This window comes from Dioscorea cayenensis, chromosome 10, assembly GCF_009730915.1.
Source record: "Dioscorea cayenensis subsp. rotundata cultivar TDr96_F1 chromosome 10, TDr96_F1_v2_PseudoChromosome.rev07_lg8_w22 25.fasta, whole genome shotgun sequence".
Lineage (NCBI taxonomy): Eukaryota > Viridiplantae > Streptophyta > Magnoliopsida > Dioscoreales > Dioscoreaceae > Dioscorea > Dioscorea cayenensis.
Window position 1 is genome coordinate 11013324 of NC_052480.1, and position 14290 is coordinate 11027613.

General features: G+C 37.8%; 1 pseudogene; it reads left to right on the top strand.

Annotated features, from left to right (window-relative positions):
• The window catches only part of LOC120270293, a 10819-nt pseudogene extending 5334 nt beyond the window's left edge, over positions 1 to 5485 (top strand).
• The last annotated feature ends 8805 nt before the right edge of the window (positions 5486 to 14290 follow it).

Genomic DNA, 14290 nt, shown 5'->3' on the forward strand with positions numbered 1-14290 from the left:
TTATCCTACTCATGTTCCAAGAGGTTCTTTGGGTCACAATAGGTGAGTACTACCAGAGAAACTCTGCTGGGGCTTGGTTGCAGAGCAACAAGGTGAAAGCGTTGAGTAATCATGGTGTTGGGACTTAATTGTGACTAGGGATCTATATTAGAGTCGGTTTATCACTTGGAGTCCCTACAGACTTTGTACTGACTTTACAGATGTGAGTGTTGAGACTAGCAGATTTCTCCACTTGAGGACGCTAATGTAGAGGAGTTAGTCCGCGGTTGAAGCCTTGGGTTTGGGACCATGTATTTTTAGGATTCCCACAACTCAGTGCAGCATCAATTAGGGAGACATAATGATTGGTCTTGCACTTCAAAAGCAATAGTCCTAGGAGGAGCAATGTCCGGGTGACCCACTTTCTATTGATTGTCTTTTCTCTCATTTTATTGCATCTCTCTTTCTTGTTTTCTTTATTTCGTTTCACATTGATATTGTTTACACCATTTTTGAATCATCATCCTCATAATTAAATAGTCAATACTAGTGTTTTCGATCCACTATTCCCAATGGATCGATCTACACTACTCACCGAGGTAATTATTACTTTCAACAACCCGTGCGCTTGGGTGCACATGCAGGAGTGTGTCAAGGGTGCGCTACGAGAGGGTTTTAGCAAGCGAGAGTAAGTAACCTAAGAAAGCGAGACTAGAAAAAAATCATCTAAAAAGTTTACCCATACCATAGAGTCACTGGATATTCATTTGAGAATTTCATATCTTTAAAGATTAGATTGATTGATGATATCAAGAGGAGAAGTCACTTGTTTTATGTTGCACTTGCCATAACTTCCCATGCAGGGACAATTTTATTAAAAATTCAAAACTAACTCTGTCAATCCTCGATCCTCGTTACATGCTTGGGGTTTCAAAAATCATTTGTATTCAAAAGGAAGGGTTTTTATGGATATTCAAATTTAAGGGGACAATTTGTTCATATTGCAACTTTAGGATGTGTTTTTGGCAATTTTCTGTAAATTTTATTAATTTATGAATTTTTCAAAAAAAAAATCTCCAAAGTAAATCCAAGTTTCCAACTTCCTTCATTTTTAAAAAATAAAAATAGAATTAGCCAGCAAACTTAGCTAGAAATCGGATATTATTATATTTTTATTTTTTTATTTTTGTTTTTAAAAATAATTAAATCTTCTCATTTTTATTTAGATAACTAATCTGAGATATTTATTGACGTTTAAGATGCGATAGACCAGATCGCTAGAGCGTCTAATTTTATAAATATCCATATCGTTCTCGTTCTCGCTCATTCTCGATCCCTCTCTCTCGATCAACCATCAATGGCGGAAATCGTGACTTTGTGAATCAACACGAGGGTGAAAGTCATTCCAGAGATGGTCCTTCTCCTCCGCGAAGTCCACGTCATTCCTTTCTCTGTGCTCTTTCTTTTTCAGCAACATTGTTCACATTTTTTAGATCTTTGCTTAGTTTAATGAAAAAAGACCTAATATGGCTATCTTTATCTGAATGTAATTCTTCTCTTTCAAATTCTCCTAGTTTTTAATTTTTACTTTATTCTTCTGGATGTCCAGAATTCCAGATCTGAATTTGTTCTTTTGCTGCAAAATATTTTAGTGTAATTTAGTTTTGATATTTACGCAATTTTTATCATTCTCCAGATCATGCAATCTAATACTTGTGTGGGCCCCACATTTTTTTTAATTATTTTATTTATTGTGCATGGATGGCGATTCACGAATTTTTATTTACTTATCTTTTAATTAGGTTTCAAAACCCTAGTCGCCGTCTCTTTGTTTCTCTCGTTATGGATCTTTGTTTGGATTAAGATGAGGGAGATTAGTTTTTCCCCCTCTTCTCCTATTTTTCTTTTGATTTGGTGTGTGCAGTGCTGGCGGGGGACGAGGGATAGGTCTCTCAGGTCAAAGGGTTTTTGTCTCGAAGAAATATCGTAGGATTTTGGGGTTTTTGAGCGATCGACAAGTAAAGTAAACCACATATAAATCTGTAAATATATGTATAATTCTGATTTCCAATAATGGTTTATATAATCATTTTGTTAATTTGGATTTTATTGTTTAGAAAATAAACATTTCTATATTATTTTTTAGTTAGTTTTTATTATTATACTTTAGAAAAATCTGGGATTCATGGTGTGTGTGTATATATATATATATATTTTGAATTAGTATATCTGTTTAATTAGTTTATTTGTTTTAATTCATAGTTAATTGAATTTATTTTGAATTCTTTGGGAAATGATATTTTTTTTGTTTTTAGTGGGTTATTTCCATATTTAATTAATATTATTTGTGTGGATTATTACATTAGTTAATAATAGATTATTTGATAGAATTGGAATACTTTTTGATAGAAAATGGGATCACAGAAATTCCCAGTTTCTGCGTTGACAATAATTTTTGATGTACAGATATATATTTTTGTATAGAAATTCGTAGTCCCCGATTAACGATGCGATAACACATCGGCTGGGGTTAAACAACGCGATTAGTCGACACGTACTTCAACATAGAAACTATCGTTTCATGCCAGTTCGTCGGTGAAAAATATATATATGTGGTTAAACAGCGGGGGTTAACCACATATAAATCTGTAAATATATGTATATGCAAATTCTGATTTCCAATAATGGTTTATATAATCATTTTGTTAATTTGGATTTTATTGTTTAGAAAATAAACATTTCTATATTATTTTTAGTTAGTTTTATTATTATTATACTTTAGGAAAAATACTAGATTCATGGTGTGTGTGTGTGTATATATATATATATTTTTGAATTAGTATATCATGTTTAATTAGTTTTATTTGTTTAATTCATGGTTAATTAGATTTATTTGAATTCTTTCGAAATGATATTTTTGTTTTAGTGGGTTATTTCCATATTTAATTAATTTTTATTATTATTTGTGTGGATTATTACATTAGTTAATAATAGATTATTTGATATAATTGGAATACTTTTTGATAGAAAATGGGATCACAGAAATTCCCAGTTTCTACGTTGACAATAATTTTTGATGTACGGATATATTTTTGTATAGTCGTAGTCCCACAATGTGATACAATAGCACACTAGCACACATCGACGGGGGTTAAACAGCGTGGTGTCGACACGTGCCGACATAGAAAGCTATGGTTTCGCTTGCCGTTCGTCGGTGAAGAATAACGGCACGATATTACGGCTCGAGTCAGGAGGTAAACCTATAGGTTCTAGAAATCCGAGCTCGGGTCACCGAGTTTAAATAAATGAGTTATGATATTTTGTTTTGGCATTAGTTGTTTGGGGCACATATATACTCGTTATTTTTGGTAAATTAAATACATTTTTGAACCATTTCTGATTTATGGGTTCATTTTGATATTTATTTCATTATATTACATTTTGTATGTTTTAAAGATTATTGAACATTTTGTGATCTTGATATTTTTAGTGGTTACTTACTGGGCTCCCAAGCTCATAATCTTGTTATTAATTTTTCGGGTTTTGAGGGCCTTGTATCCCTACTTGGTTTTCGGCCTTGTGGGTGTCTGACCGTTTGTCCAAAGTCGAGGTCCCATGGGATGTGGGTTCGAGAATGTGACAACAGCTTATGATTGCATTTTCATATAGTAATTTTGGGATGATCAAAGATATTGAACTCATATTTATGTCAATTTCTAGTTGTAAGGCATATTCTCTCTATCATGTGGGCGTGCGTTCAAATCCATCAGAAGCGCCATAAATATGGTTTTCGATGGATGGGTTCCTGTGGCGTGGTGCATTCAGCGCCCGCGTATAAGGTGGTAGTGATGCATTCAACACGCACCCTACATTACAGAGTGAGGAGACGCGTGTTGGATGCATTCAGCCGCATCTCCCATTCCTTAAATCAAAGTGGCTTATCCAATCTCATATTAAAAGGTGTCTTCCTTGTCCATAAAGAATCTTGATACAAGAGTTTATTTCTCTAATGAGATATCCTGAATTTGCCTTATGGTTTTATTCCTTTTTTGATTATTCTTGCGTGATGAGTGGGCGCTCATATATCCATGGAGTTTTCTTATAATAAGTAATGTAATGGACTATATAAATGTTGAATATTTAAATGAGTCAAAAATCGATGTTGGGTTTTCCTTAAACTGGTCATCTTCCATGTTCAATGGCCATTTAGTTAACGATTGAAAGAGGCCAGAACGGCATGACTAGGGCAAATTTTTGTTATCTTATTCTTCATATATAGGACTGAGGAGGTGCTTTCTAATAATTAATTTCAGGTTGTATGCTCTAGCGAAATTTCATTTATGCTTCACTTTCCATGGATACTGTAGTTGTGCTTTTAACCTGTTTCACCACTGTTCATTGATTGCTTGTTACACCTGTATTTGGGTTTAATTTAATCTTTTGCTTTACTTTCAGAATGCTTCTTTCTTTTTATACAACACATTCATACCCAACAACCACATCAGCCCAGACATGGATATTAATTGACTAAGGAAAAATGATTTATGAGGCATTATTGTGTTTCCATTTTGTTCATTAGGTGAGTGATATGTCACTCGTGGATTACATTACCGTAGCTCCTGTGAAGCATGCTACTTTTATCACACTGCTGGTCGGTACTCAATAAAAGACATAAAAGGCTCAATGCCCCATTGTTGGGCCTTGACTGCTCAGTGATGCATGGGTCGTAATGGCAAGAAACTGATGGCAGTTCGGATTGTCAAGCATGCCATGGAGTTATTCATCTTCTTACAATTTGAACCCAATTCAAGTTATTGTTGACTGTCATTAACGGAGTTTAGAAATATTTGAAGCCCTTTTAAATGTTATACTTTTGACTTTGTTACTTATCTATCGAAGATATAAAAATGTGTATATGTTGCAATGTACATTGATAGTGTTTGGATCTGTCAGTAGTTTTTTGATCTAGACCAATTCTGTTAAATATATTTCCTCTACCTGCTTTGCAGCATTATTAACAAATATATATGTATTTTAAATATATGACTGGTTGTTTTTCATGTTCGTTTATCCTGATTAACATGCTTAGTTAAAATAGGGATGGTTATATTGGAAATCAAATAAGGCATGCATGTCCTTAAATCCCACTTTGTCTCTATAGTGGACCTAGGAGATGCAACTCAATTGGTTCAGCTGGTGTGGTGAGACGTCAAGCTGTGGATATCTCTCTCATTGGGGAGAGTGAACCAGGCAGTATACCTTCTCACACTACGGGTGCTCGTGAGGAGTGCTTTTGGGGAATATCAAAACAATTGCTAGATGATACTTGCTGATGAACTTATCAATGCAGCCAAGGGCTCTTCAACAGGTGTGTATTGCTGTATTTACTTATCAGATCTTTAATATTCTTGTTTATTCTCTGCTTGTAATTTTAAACCTGATCTGATGCTTGGAACTTTTCAGTTATGCAATCAAGAAGAAGGATGAGATTGAACAGGTTACTTGAGGCAAATCGCTGATGGATACTGTAGACCTATAGGCAGGTCTTAGCTTAGCATTGGTTCCATTTTGAGCACAATAACTCGTTTAGTTATGAATGCATGGTTTTGAGTTAAATAAACGCCAAATTTAGCATAGTTATTTCTTCCTCAGATTGGAGTCAGTTGTCCATTTTGGATAAATGTGAACCATTATTTTACCCTTTTTTCTTAAAAAACGACCGGTATTTGCTATTATAAGTCCTAGTCCTGTGTTGTTGGGTACAATATAAAAGACAGTGTTCCATATACTTTTGCATAACGAAGTTTATTTTTAGTAATATCACTTGGGACTCATTCCTGACTATTAAAATTTTTTATTGTTAGCTTCTAAATATTTCAATGAGTGTGACAGGAGTATTATCAGCCAGCCAAAAGTTATGCATAAAAATTAATTATGTACTACGGTTGAAGGGAAGATGCTTTCACGTACGTAACTTGTGATCGAGGACTCAATTGAGGAGAGTTACGCCTGGCCGAGATCCCAGGCCGACCAGCCATCATTGATCACAGCTGAAAATTCTACCTAGTTGGCCTTACTAGCCGACCATCGGTGACTCGGCCACGAAAAATTCTACCTATGGCGAGCGACCATCCATCACAAACTAAGCAGAGAATTCCTACCACCTAGCACGGTGTGGCGGGTCATCCATCTTGACTAAGCCAGTCTACCTAACTTAGCGTGCCATCCATCTATCATTAGCGCAATTTAGAAAAATTTTCGTAGTAAGTTGACTTTGACCCCATCGACTACGCTACGCCATCGCTTCTTGGGTACTCAAGCGAGAGTGTGCCTACCGTAGCCACCGGGCAGCCATCGTTTCAGGCCTAAATGAAATTCTAACTGGGTGGTTGTGTAAACCCAGGTCGTCATTGAGTCGACTTTAGAGTTCTGGAAAGTCAGCTGGCGTACAGATCCAACAATCCTGAGACTCGACCTCAGAAATGTTGCCAGCCCGGCGTTAGCCATGCGACCATCGTTGAGGTCGGCCCAGAAATTCAATAGTATTATGCGAAATAGTAAAGCCGACACATCGTTGGGTGAGCCAAGAAATCCTAGAGGCGTGCCCAACATGCCATGCAGTTCGAGATAAGAAATTGTATGCCTGGTTGGGCCGAGGCCCAGGCCAACCATCGGCCGGCTTCGGCCAGGAATTTTTACCTGCATAGACAGGGCGACGGGGCGTCGATCACTAACTCGGCCAAGAGATTCTACCTGGCTTGGCGTGCCATCCATCCATCCATCCATCAATGATTCGGGTCGAAAGTGCAGCAACTGGTCGTTCCATTACCATCACTAACTAAGCTCGGAACTTATGCCGACAGCCAACCATCGTTGGCATTTCGGTCGAGAAAGTGCGCCTGAAACGGCATGTATCGTCCATCCATTCTTGGAAGCATGATCGACCAAATTCTACGTAGTCAATCATTTACTGCGCCGCATCGCTCTTTCGATCGGTGTGCCAAGCTAGCTAAGCTCACCAGCCGTTCTGCCACCGACCCGAAGTTAGTGACATTGCGAGGCGTAGCCGACCATCAGTCATTGACCGCATTTAAGAGTGACGTCTCCGCAAGCCGGTCTGCAAGCCATCTATCAGCGGCCTCGAGATTGTGAAATTCTGGCCTGGTCGACCAGGGCAAACAGAGTAATCACTAACTCCTGAGGATTCTACCTAGGTGGCCATGTGGGTGAGGTTATCCAACTGAGTCGGTGAGGAAAAATCTGCCCCAACCCGGGTGTGCCGTCCAACTTGATTACTAAAGTAAGCCCGGTAATTCTACCTGAGGCAGGGCGTTAGCTGGCGGTAATCACCAGCTCGGGCCAGAGTTCTACCTAACGAAAGCGTGCACGCTGGCACCGCCACACTCGGTAGAAATTCACTGCTATGGGCGTGTTAGCGGCTATCCATCAGCTTAGCCGGGTGAGAAGTGCGCCTCGCTAGCACCGCCATCCATCCACGACTTAACTACAAATTTTCTATGGTAGACCCCGTGCCCGCGACCATTACGAACACGTGCAGCCCGCTGGTTGGGCCGCAGCCACATCACCCACAACTTAACCTAGTATTTTGCATAGGTGGCCGGAGCTGACCAACCGGCATCACTTCGTAGCGAGAAATTCTTCTCACCGACCATACCAACCGCAATCAACGTAGCTCCAGCAGAGTACCTGGGCGACCATGCCGGCCTAACCATTCTTGACTTAGCCCAGAAATTACGTTTACTCGGCTTCCTTACCCGATCGACAGCAGAAATTACGCCAAGATGGCGGAGGAGCCACCCTGCTTGGCTCTGGTGAGAAATTCTACTTCTGACCGATACGTCGTGACGCGCTAACATCGCGAGTTCATGTCGTTTGATCGACCACGCAATGTGACAACAACAACGACAACGACGAGCAGTGACAGAGATGCGAGGGACGTGAGGTGGAGGTCGAGTGACCAGTGGAGCGTTGGTGGTGATTGATGATGATGATGGTGATTGATGATGATGATGGGCCGCCAAGGAGTGTGGCGATGACGAGTGAGAGACAGTGAGATGGCGTGACGTGACGTCAGATGGATGGGTGCGGGAAGGCGGGGAGGGAAGCGGTCGAGTGACCAGTGAGCGGTTGACGGTTGGTGATGGTGATTGATAGACGGTATGACGAGTGGAAGTAGTGATGATGGGCAGTATGCATGACATGATGGGTGATGATAGACCAGCGGGCCATGGAATTATGAGCGAGTAGCAAGCATATGAGGATAAGAGTATAACTTAACAATAATAATAACAAATAATACTTTTTAAGTTCACGAGGTGCGTTGGAAAAAGTTCAAACTTACATGTTTAGATTTTCCATCCATTCCTAGCATCATGACCACTAAGATATTAGTATAGCTTGTCAAATGTGAAAATCTAGCACTATTAGAATTTTCATCATTATTCAACAAAACCCTAGATCCTCTCTACCAAGGATGAATTACATGGAGTAAAGATGAAAAGAAACTATACCTTGATAATTTGAGAGAAGAGAAGTGAGGATAATCCTTCAATTCACAAAGTAAAGAGAGGTGGGGAGATTTAGGGAGGGCTCTCATCAAGAAGAAATGAAGAAGAAATGAGGAGGGTTAAAAGGGAAAAAGCGGTGCTCAACACATAATACCCTACGCCTCGATGTCCTAGAAAAGACATGCCTGCAGGCGTGTGACATTTTTCTACCATGTGTGTGTCACCGTAACGAATACCCTTATGGTTCGAGAAGTATCTGCGGCGTCATGCAGAGCCATGTAGTGCTGCTTGGTGTTAGTTCGGTGTGACGCCTCCCAAATGCAAGAATGGTTCAAATGACCATTTACAGCCAAGAACTCTACACACACTCAAAGAATACGCACTACTACTACACGGGCTAAAGGATACTACGAGGAAGAAATAATAATCCTAATATTATTGTTTTATGTAAGCTTCTTCACACTCTTCTACAAATAATATTTATCAAGTTAAGTCACATTAATATAGATATAACAAAAATTCTTAATCTTCCCTAGACTCCAACATTTTACACCATATAACTCACAACGTTACTCCAAATAAAAAATATTACTCCAAAATAACTCTAGACTTTTCACATAGCAAACTCATGTTAGCATATAACTCCTCATTTCGGTAACCCCCACTCTTTTCTTATATTTATAACTAAAATGTTTAACTGCAATACACTTTTGTGATCGCAGGAGAGCAACTTTGGGTTGGCACCAGAATAATTGCAAAAAGAAATTAGTATCCACGCACTTTGTAACTTTTCGCCATCCCTGTCATCCTTCAAAACTTAACAATCTTGTAGAAAAACTCGATGAAAACACAACAGAGTTAGAGGATTGAGGAAAGTAAGAGAGAAGTAGTCTCTTTCGTTTCTACTACCAACTTTTCATCTTATCTTCATCTCAAAAATAGGAAAAAGCAATTAAACATAAAACTTAAAACATGATGTGTAGGACAGGCAGACTAAGAACCCAACGTATCAAGTGCTAAGACCTTTCGACATGCTTATTCCACAAAACTTGAGACCAGATCCCTTGATTATTAAATCTCGATGAGTTCATGGGTCTTCACACCAATGACGCTTGCCTGAGCTAGAGCCAATCTCATGGATTCTTTCATCATCTCACTGCTTGTTCGTTTCACTCTCTCTTTTCCTTCAATGATCATCGCGACTTTTCAAACACAACTACCCACACACACAGCCACAGGACTGTCACAAAACACTAATAAATCGAAAACATCTTGAGCCACATCTTTAAGTAACCACGGCTTCCCTTGCTTTCGATTTACAGCAGCATCTTGATTAGAACTTCAATCATACCTCAATAGTAACTACTAGTAACACAAATGTTATGGCACTCAACGGTGCCATAAAAATAGAGGAAATACCTGACAGCCTTGTACACACTTCGAATCACCATGTCGGAAAATGCTAAAATGGAGATAAACAAGATTTGGGGTTGGAGTTGATTGGAAGAAAATGAGAAACGCAACATTTCAAATAGCTGACAGGAGTTTGTATAATGAAGCACTAGTGTTACATAATTCCCTAAACATATATCTATAAACACAAAATTACATTGAAAGTTATCATGTGTGCATTTTAATGAGTGATAGCTCACTTTTTCCTAGGATTAGAGATGTGCGTGTGGCAGAGTGGATGGCAAAGGCAACTTTAATATTTGAGAAAGATGAGGCTCATTTTAGCTTAAAGTTAGAAAGCTTTTATACGTTGTAGGATTTTAAGGTCTATTGCAAAAATCTATCATTCTCACCCTTTATATATATATATATATATATATAGTAAGAATAAAGACTTATAGTGGCCGTGCTTTATATACAAATTTTCTTTGCATCCCTAGTCCTTTATGTAGAGCTTTTGAAAGAAGATCCCATCTCAGTGATCATCTTAAAAGTACTTTCATCTACTCCATGACAAATAATGAAGAGTACTTTTTTGTCTTGCTTCCTTATCCAATTCGATTGAAGTTTTGTAGTATGTGAGACATTTTGTTGGTTGTGATTGAAGAGTTTAAAGAAGAAGTTGATAGATGAAGAAAGGCATGAAGGTTTGATGAAGGTGAGAAAGGTGTTGGGATAGCTATTGTAGTCTTTGGTGTGAAGATACGAGAGAAGCTTTTGTTACTGTTTTTGCTTTTTCACAAAGAGGGTACTTTTAGACTTTTCGGTGTTCAAATAGTTGGTAAATTCATTGAGTTTTCTAGCGAGGAAAGAATGAAAGGTTGAGATGTGTTTGATCAAGGTTTGTGTTAAGTACTAGGCAGCCAAATAGATCAAGGTTGTAAGAGGAATGGATGGTGGAGATTGAGTAATCTGTTGATTTTGTTTTTAGTTCGGAGGATGATAAGATTAAGCGGTTGGGGTGCACCGAATGTTGACACGTTAGAGCATGACTCAGCTCAAATTTGTTTAAATGTTTTTAGTTATTAGTATTGTTTAGAGTTTTTCTGAAATGTTTTTGTCTTAGAGAATGAGAACTCCCTTATTGTAGTTTACTTAAATTTTCCTGTCTTATATGTGAGGAATTGAAGAAAGTTGTCTATAACAAAGTTGTTCCTTATGGTATCTTGTTTCCATAGTGATTAACAGTGGTATCAGAGTTGTATGGTGTGGTATGTGAATTTCTATTTGAAAGTGTTGATTGTGCATGTGTTTATGGTTTAATGTTGTACAGAGCTGTGGTGGTTTTTGGTAGTCAATTAATGTATTGACAGTGAAGAAAGTTTGTGGTGGTTTCAAGGAGAGGTATTTGTGTTCACTTGGTGTGATGGTGTGAATGTGTGTTTGTGCAGTGATTTGTGAAAACATGGCTTCAAGTTCATCTTCAACAGCTGAAATATCACATACAAGTTTACCAGTGTTTAAGGGTGAAGGATATGAACATTGGAGTCATAGGATGAAGACATTTTTCAGGTCTCAAAATTTTTGAAAAATTATTGAAGAGGGTGTAAGTCAAGATGAATCATAGGACAAGAAGATGGAGAATGAGAAGGATGATGCTAAGGCTTTGTTTCTGTTGCAACAAGCTATTAGTGAAACAGTTTTCCATCGGATTGTGAGGTTTAATACTGCTAAAGAAGCATGGATACACATTAAGAATGAAAATCAAGGCACTTCCAAGATGGTTTCTATGAGGCAGCAAACACTAAGGCAAAAGTTTGACTTGTTACAAATGAAAGAGGAGGAAATAATTCAAGACTATATCACTAGAGTTTTGGTGATTGTCAATCAAATTAGAGGCATGGGTGTGGATTTGGCGGATGCGGATGTGGTTTCAAAAGGTTATAAGGAGTTTGTCTTCAAAATTTGTGCATACGAGTTACATCAATTGAAGAAGCAATGGAGATATCAACTTTAACTTTGGAAGATTTGAGTAGTTCTCTTGCAAGCCCATGAAGAAAGATATAATCAATTTCTTGAAAAAGCAAGTGGAGAGAGCCTTTGTTATGAGAGGAGGAGGCAAGTAGTGGAAGGAATTATTCTAGAGGTAGAGGAAGAAGTCTGAGAGGAAGAGGTAGAGGTTTTGATGATCGGAGGGGTGGCAATGTTGCTATCTGAGCAATGAAACAAGACAACAAGGTGATACTAGTGGTGGTTTATGGCAGTCATGAAGAGGATGTCTAAGATCTTTTGGGAGATTTGGAAGAGGTGAGGCGGTTTAGTGAATAAAGGTTTGGCGAGAGGTGGATTACGATAATGTATAATGTTTTTAAATGTAAGAAGTTTGGTCATTATTGAGTCACATTCTTTGGTCTCAAGGTAAGAATTTTGATGAGGGTTCTTCTAGTACTCAACCTCCAAATGAGTGTGATACTTTGTTTATGGTGTATAATGATATAGGCGGTGAAGATCCATTAATTTGGTTGTTGGATAGTGGTACCTCAAGCCATATCACGAGGAGAAGAGAATTATTTTCTCAATTGGATGAAAGTGAAACACAAAGTTAGATTGGGTGATGACAAAGAAGTTGATGTGCTTGGAAAAGGTTCTGTGGAAATTCAGGTGAATGAAGGACATAAATTCATACATGGAGTGAAGTTTGTTCCTTCATTAGCACACAATCTACTCGAGTGTGGAGTCGATTAATTGAGAATGGCTACAATGTGAATTTTAGCAGATATGGTTGTGTTATTGAAAATGCAAAGACAAGTGAAGTTCTCATGAACATTCAGCGAAGCAATAATTTATTTCCTATTAAGTTTTTCAGGAGTGAGCAAACAAATTTGGTGTTGAAAAATGCAGAAATGTCAGTATTATGGCTTAAGCGATATGATCATCTTAATTATTAGAATTTGCATGAATTACATAGTCAAAAAGATGGTATTTGGTTTGCCAGTGTCTGAGAAAGTGCAGCAATTTGAAGATTGCGTATTTGGAAAATTGTCAAGATTACCATATCAGTCTGGAAGGTCAAGGAGAGCTACTCAGCAATTACATTTAGTACATGCTGATGTGTGTGGGCCTATGCAAACAGAATCAGTTGGTGGTAACATGTATTTTTTGCTATTTATAGATGATTTTTCTAGTGTGTGATGGGTTTATATTCTGAAGTTCAAGCATGAGGTGTTTGCATGTTTTCAAAGTTTCTTGCATTAGTTGAAAGACAACCAGGAAAAAAATTAAAGATATTAAGGATAGATAGAGGAGGAAAGTTCTTGTCCAAAGAATTTAATAATTTTTTTGTACTAAGCAAGGCATAAAACATGAATTATCTGCCCCATATTCTCCACAACAAAATGGAGTTGTTGAAAGGAAAAATAGGACTCTAGTGGAGAAGGCAAGAAGTATGTTACATGCTAGTGCTTTGCCATATAAATTCTGGGCAGATACAGTACTAACTGTAGCCTATGTCTCTAATGTAGCACCAACTTATGCAGTGTATAAAAAAAACACCTCATGAAGTATGGTATGGATGGAAACCTAATGTATCACATCTAAGGGTATTTGGTTGTGTGGTATTTGTTCATCAAGCAACAAAAAATGTACAAAAGTGGGATGATAGGGCAGTGAAAAGTATTTTTGTTGGGTATGCTAAACATGCAAAAGCTTATAGACAGTATATACCAGATTCTGAGAAAATCATGATCAGTTGGGATGTCAAATTTTTTGAATCTGAAATATGGTAGTGGTCAGATAAAGCAATAGATGCACAATTAGCTCCAATGATTGTTATTCATGAAAAAACTATAGGAAATGCAATGAGTAGACTAGTAAGAAATTCTTCAAGCAGTAATGAGACAAATAAAGGTAGTAATTCTTCAGAAAAGCAGGTATAGGTTACAGAAGACAGTGATACTAGTATTGATGAAACACCAACACAGAAGGTAAGGGCTTCAAGAGATATTTATGAAAGTTGTAGTTTTACATTGGCAGTAACTGATTCAACAACATTTGAAGAAGAAAATCAACATGAAGTGTGGAAATTAGCTTTGAAGGAAGAATTGAATGCAATAGAAAAAAAAAATCAAACCTGGGAATTGACAGTCTTGCCTGAGGACAGGAAATTAATTGGTGTTAAGTGGATATATAAAACAAAGTATAAGCCCAATGGTAAAGTTTCCAAATACAAAGCAAGATTAGTAGCCAAAGGTTATACACAAGAGTATGGGATAGATTATGAAGAAATTTTTGCTCCAGTTGCTAGAATGGAGACAGTGAGAGTTATGTTTGCTTTTGCTGCTCAATTAAATTGGAAGGTCTTTCAATTAGATGTGAAATCGGCCTTCTTAAAT